The sequence below is a fragment of the Beta vulgaris genome, chromosome 9 (assembly GCF_026745355.1).
Source record: "Beta vulgaris subsp. vulgaris cultivar EL10 chromosome 9, EL10.2, whole genome shotgun sequence".
NCBI lineage: Eukaryota > Viridiplantae > Streptophyta > Magnoliopsida > Caryophyllales > Amaranthaceae > Beta > Beta vulgaris.
This window is the reverse complement of record NC_079210.1, coordinates 5,412,833-5,418,747: the sequence shown is the minus strand read 5'-3', so window position 1 is coordinate 5,418,747 and position 5,915 is coordinate 5,412,833. Positions and strand designations below refer to the sequence as shown.

The following is a 5,915-nucleotide window of genomic DNA, read 5'->3' as shown; positions in this document are numbered from 1 at the left end:
ACTAAGGATTCTCTTTTCTAAAGGGGAGAACACTTATAAGGTACTCCCTCGATGATTTCAGCCACATCCACCTCTTGTGCTATTTTGAAGTGAAAGGGTTGTTCATTCTGAGCAAATAAACTTTGGTGTCTTGCTGCAATTTCGGCTTGTAGGTTTCTTTCATACCTTACGGCCAATTCTGCTAACTCAACAAAATCACCAAAGGCATGACAATCAAACCTTTTTCGAAATTGAATCAACATCCCTTCTTGAGCCATTTGTACAAATTTTCTTTTAGGGATGCTAACATGACGCCTAATCTTAGCCATTTTGAATCTAGCTAGGTAGTCCTCTACATACTCTCCTAACTTTTATTGGATTCTAGCCATGTCACTTAAGGTTACTCCAGGTTCAGTGCATGCAAAATAATTAGTAAATTGCACTTGCACATCATGCCTTGAGTGAATAGAATTAGGTGGTTAACTTGTGTACCACCAAAAATCTGTGTCAGTTTGAGACATGGAAAACATTCTTGATTTCAAAAACTCACTATCAACTACCTCCCTACACTGACAATTGCACCTAACTAGATGTTCTTCAACTGATACTCTATCATTGCCTGAGAATAAAGTAAAGTCAGGTATTTTAGATGTCTTAGGGAATGGATTGGCCCTGTTAATCCATTCAAAGTAAGGCTTTTGACCTATCTGCCTATGACCTCTCCTAGAGTTATCTCCCACTAATCTTTGGACTAGTGCCTCAACTTGTGCTGCTATAGGATCTTGATTTCTCCCCGGATGTCCTAGATTCCCATTCCCCATATTTCCTAGTTGATCATACATAGGATTAGGGCTAGGACTAAAATATTGATTTTTGATAACCTTCCATAGGAATATCCTGGTGATGCACATAGTTAGGATTATTTGTTCCTTGTGCCATTTGTGGCTAAAACATGTACCCATTGGTGGGAACCACCTGTTCGTAAGTTCCAGTTGGATGAGCAAATGGAGTCTAGTTATGACCATAACCTGGAGCATTCTTATAATGAGATGTCCCAACGATAGGCAGTTGGTAAGGCATATAAGTAGAAGATGAAGGGTTCCCAACCATAGTTGGCTGATTTAGAGGCACATATGGGTGAGCTGAACTGTTGTTGTTTGCAATAAAAGCACCTTGCTTCTGTCCTCCATGTGATGGTCCAGGTTGGTGTGTGTTATCTCCAAACTGTCCACCACCCATGGAAAAAGAATGTTGGTGACGTCTTGACACCTGGTGCCAGCCTGGCTCCACGTTTGCTGCCATTTCATCACTTCTCCTAAAATTCCCATGACCATTCTCTCCAAGGCTCAAGGGACTTGCCCTTGTTCGACGCTCATGGGAGGAAGTTTGTGGATCATTTGAGACCAATGGGTCTCTATTCTCAACGTGGGAAAAATGTACCCTTGATGGGTAGGCTATAGGGAGATATGGCATTATTCCACGATCTCCTTGTGTTCTGTTCAGTGGGACTTCTTCTAAAGCCTTAAGCAGTTTCTCATTTAGTTGGTAGTGTTTTTCAACTAACGGTTGTAAACGAGTAACTACTTCAGTAGCAAGGGATGTTGACATTGCTGTAAAAGTTACGCGCATAGTATCGTTGATATCTACGAGTATTCGGTCTATTTGTGTAACAACCCAAATTTTCTAGACCAGCTTATAAAAGATTAAGCACAGCGAAAGAGACTCTAGTCGAGATAACCGGAACTATTACCATCACACTCACCGAACTACATCGGAGAGTGTGGGATTCAATTCCCAACTTTATTCAAATTAATTAACTATTATAACTATGCTCTGATTCTCAGACTCTATTCTCATGAATTTCTACAGAAAATCCGGCAGAGTTTCCTTTGAAAATAGGACAACGCTAAAGCGAGAAATAATATGATCCTGTTGCAATTTCAAATTATAAAATATTTCCAAATCCCAAAGCTCAACAACCTCAACGCTTTCGCGGAGCAACAACCAACAGAGAATCAGGAGCACTAGCTACCGGTTCTTAAATAAAGAAATAGATTATTAAAAATAAATGAACGATGAACTATTACAAGTGGAGCGTCCTCACTTCAATAACAAATATAATACTGCACCATCTCGTATCCGCTTCAGCTTGCAAAAGAATAACTCACGGCTTCAACCTGAAACATATAAGATACTGCCACCCACCAAGTGACAGGCCACAGAAATGACAAAACAACGTACACATATCAGCAAAGCTGAGTACTAACCCATAAATAAGAGTAACACATGCTTTGGTGGCTTTTACTTGAAAACGACTCAGCAGTCAACATAATCACATTGTCATAACATGCATCACATCAACTCATGTTGACAACATACTTATACATCTTTATCTGATTGTTCCTTTTGCTACTACATCGTCATTCACATAAAAGTAAACCCAACGTAACTTCAAACAATCTTGTAACTCATATATCTTATATAGAAACTGATTAGTTAACCTTTCAACATATCACGATCCCTTATAAGGAATCTGGGTTTACCAACTTTGATATAAGTAATATAGTTTACTTCCTTTAATTGATTTCTTATCAGAATCCAAATTTATGCTTTCATCCTCTATTAATCAATCCTTTAAACTGTCCTACACAAACCTTTATCAGGCAACAAATAACATAATAACTTTCCCTATCATAACGATTCCTTATCGGGAATTCAATAACGGACGGGATACGATTCCTTACCAGGAATCCACATAACAAGATATGATTCCTTATCAGGAATCTAACGTTAGTATCACTTACCATGATATGCCTCCTTATCAGGAAACCAATATCGATATTCATATTCATATACTGAATAAACATTCACTACTTACCTGATATGATTCCTTATCGGGAATGCAATATCGAAACAACTTACCACGATATGATTCCTTATCGGGAATCCATTATCGAAATAACTTTCATACTCTGAGATAACATTCCTTTTAACCAGGGGGAAAGAGAACGCGGCGGAGGAGACAAAGCTTACACTCCGACATTGGGGGTCGTCACCAACCATTCGCTTTACTTTTGGCCAATAACCGCGACTAGTCCGGAGTATATTTTTCCGCTGATTTCATCAGCCATCCACAGGTTTCACATTACCTGATATACGCCCGATTATCGCCCCACAGAGCAATGGGCAGGTTTCCCTGTGGGGCCCCAAGGTTCACAGTCCATGGGGCACTGTTCATGTCACCTCATCCGTCGACTCAGACGAGGCTACTTTCCCCTTTCAGATTCCTTTCGATTATCGTTCATAACTCAATCGCCATTCTTAGTACTATTCCTTAGTTATAGTAATCCTTGACAATCATTGAACAACAAGCAAGGCTTCTTCTTAGAGAGTTATAATCACTTAAGTATTTCAAGGCCAATATAGTTATGCATTTCGATTCAACTCACTTACAATTACAAAACATACTTACCATACAAGTAACCAATCATTCTTGGAACTCATCCGCTAGCTTTATTAATTATAAATGATTATTGCATAACCAACCACACTAGAAGACTTCACTCTAGAAAACTATAATCACATGCTATCGTGCTTTCTTATGAATTTCAAGGTCAGCGTAGTTATGTAACTAGGTTCAACTCAATTTCAATCATAGAACTTATAAATTACCACAACTCATAAGCAATCATATCTGGTCAATACCAACAACAATAGCAAATGGTCTCTCAGCTAGAATTAACTAACAAAAGTTACTAAACCAATTCCATACAACGCATACTTTTGCGTATAGATAGTTCATATTCTTTTTCACTTCACCAATATCTATGTGGACTCATCTCAATAATGATAATAATGATTATCAAGCATCAACCAAACTGGCAATAGGTCTCTCACCTAGAATTAACTAGGGAGAGTTAACTTACACATCCCAACTTGAGGTTCCTAAGACAATATTGATATGAAGTAGTTACTATTAGCTAAATACTAATTACAAAATCAACGATGTGTCCACTCACAATAGTGTACTCATACTCACATAGGCCAAATCCAATTCATGTCCTTAGAGTACTACTCAAACATATATTTGAGGCCTCTTTAAGGTATTTCATGACTTATAGTTACTACGTAGTTGAACTCAAGCACTAATATAAACTAGTAGATACTAATCTGATAATCCGACTTTATTACTTTACTCCATCTATAGTCATTAAACGGAAATTTTTTTATGAAACACATCCTTGATACATTACTAGGTAAGCTAACTTCACTACTCTTCATACTATTACTAGTAATTAGTTAAAGCTCTCTTTAACTTCATGTGATATTACTAATTAAGTCAATCCACTTTTGAAGTCTAATTCATAACATACTCAACTCATTGAACAATTTCAATCAGATTATACACTCTTTTAGAAACTAACTCTTATAGTTCATCGGTACATTTTTAGCATAAACTTTCATCTAATTAACACAACTTCATGGAATTCTACTCATCAATTTGAGAACATTCTCGTAATGGTTCAGAGATTAACATAAGTTTAGCAAATTAATTCACAACTATTATAACATTTCATAACTCAATTCTATGATTCACTTTGCTAATTTTAATAATACGAATCTCCATTTCCACAATTAATATACATTTACAAAACCTAACTTAACTAAGTTTCTTAGTAGAACAAGCCAACCACTAATTCCAACATCAATTTATAATCCAAAAAATTAACTCATTATAAGAAAGTTAATTATGCTTTCGATATAACATCATTCATCACCAAAAGAAATCCCTAATCTATTATGGAACACTAATTAGACTTTCATAACATAAACTAATTATAAAACTCGGCATCCTAACATCAAGTTTATAACCAAGTGAGATTAAACCATCACTTACACTGATGAACCACCATCGACATTACAACAAGAAAGTAAATTACAAAGCTTAATCTGATTTTCTTTTCAAAACCCATGAACTAAACTATAACCTGGATTTCTTTTGCAAAGAATCAAAGAAAGACTTAGGTGTTGTTAAAATTTAGAACAACAATAGAACACCACTAACACCGAACATCAACCACCATAACAAGAAACAACTACAATAATATCACCAACACGAACAATAATACTACAGCCACACCAACAAGCAACAACACCACTTCCACCACCAACAATAACACCAACACCAATACACAACCTCTCCACACACAACACAGCAACAATAATCTACCAAGAATCTTTACAAGAACAAAAGGACAAGGTTTCAGTACCTCTGCTCACAAGAGCAGCGAAGAACAGAGGGATGAAGGGGGAGTTTCGAAGCTCCGGTTCACATCAGCGCCGCTCCGGCGAGGCTTAATGACAGCAGCGCAACACCAACGACAGGATTATGGCGGTTGTTTGTCGATGAAATACCGCGCCGCAACAAATCGTTCGCTGGAAAACCACGAGCAGAGCACGAACAATGAAGAAGAACCAAGAGAAGTAATTTGCTGCACAACAGCGCGGCTCCGACGAACTTCAAGAACGCCGACGAGAAGAGGCGCAACTCCGGCGAGGCAGAGAGCAGGGGACGAGAGAGAGATGAAGGGGTTTGGGGATTCAATTGGGGTTTCGGGTTTTCTCACGGGAAGAGAGAGAAAGAAAAGATTTTTGGGGGGTTTTAATTCTCTAAACAACCGACAAGAGGAGGGGGGGTATTTGAGTTTATCTAACCGACAACATAAGGAAAGGGAACCCGACTTTGGTTTCCTATTCGGGTAAATACATATCAACAAATTGCTCATTAAACGCAATATATAAAATAGTATAATAATAACTCCATAAAATTAATATAACAAATATATATACATGATTAACAAATAAAATTCATACTCCATAACTCAAATAAAATAAGATTTCCGAAACATAATTAACTTAGTAAGTGTAATTAAATA

General features: G+C 37.3%; 1 long non-coding RNA gene across 1 annotated transcript; it reads right to left on the bottom strand.

Moving 5' to 3' along the window:
• Positions 1-1,903: 1,903 nt before the first annotated feature.
• LOC130590035 (uncharacterized) lies at positions 1,904-5,596 on the bottom strand. Its single transcript, XR_008967631.1, has 2 exons — positions 5,250-5,596; positions 1,904-2,173 (listed from the first exon to the last, which is right to left on the bottom strand). It is a non-coding gene; the product is annotated as an uncharacterized LOC130590035 (long non-coding RNA).
• Between the last annotated feature and the right edge of the window lie 319 nt (positions 5,597-5,915).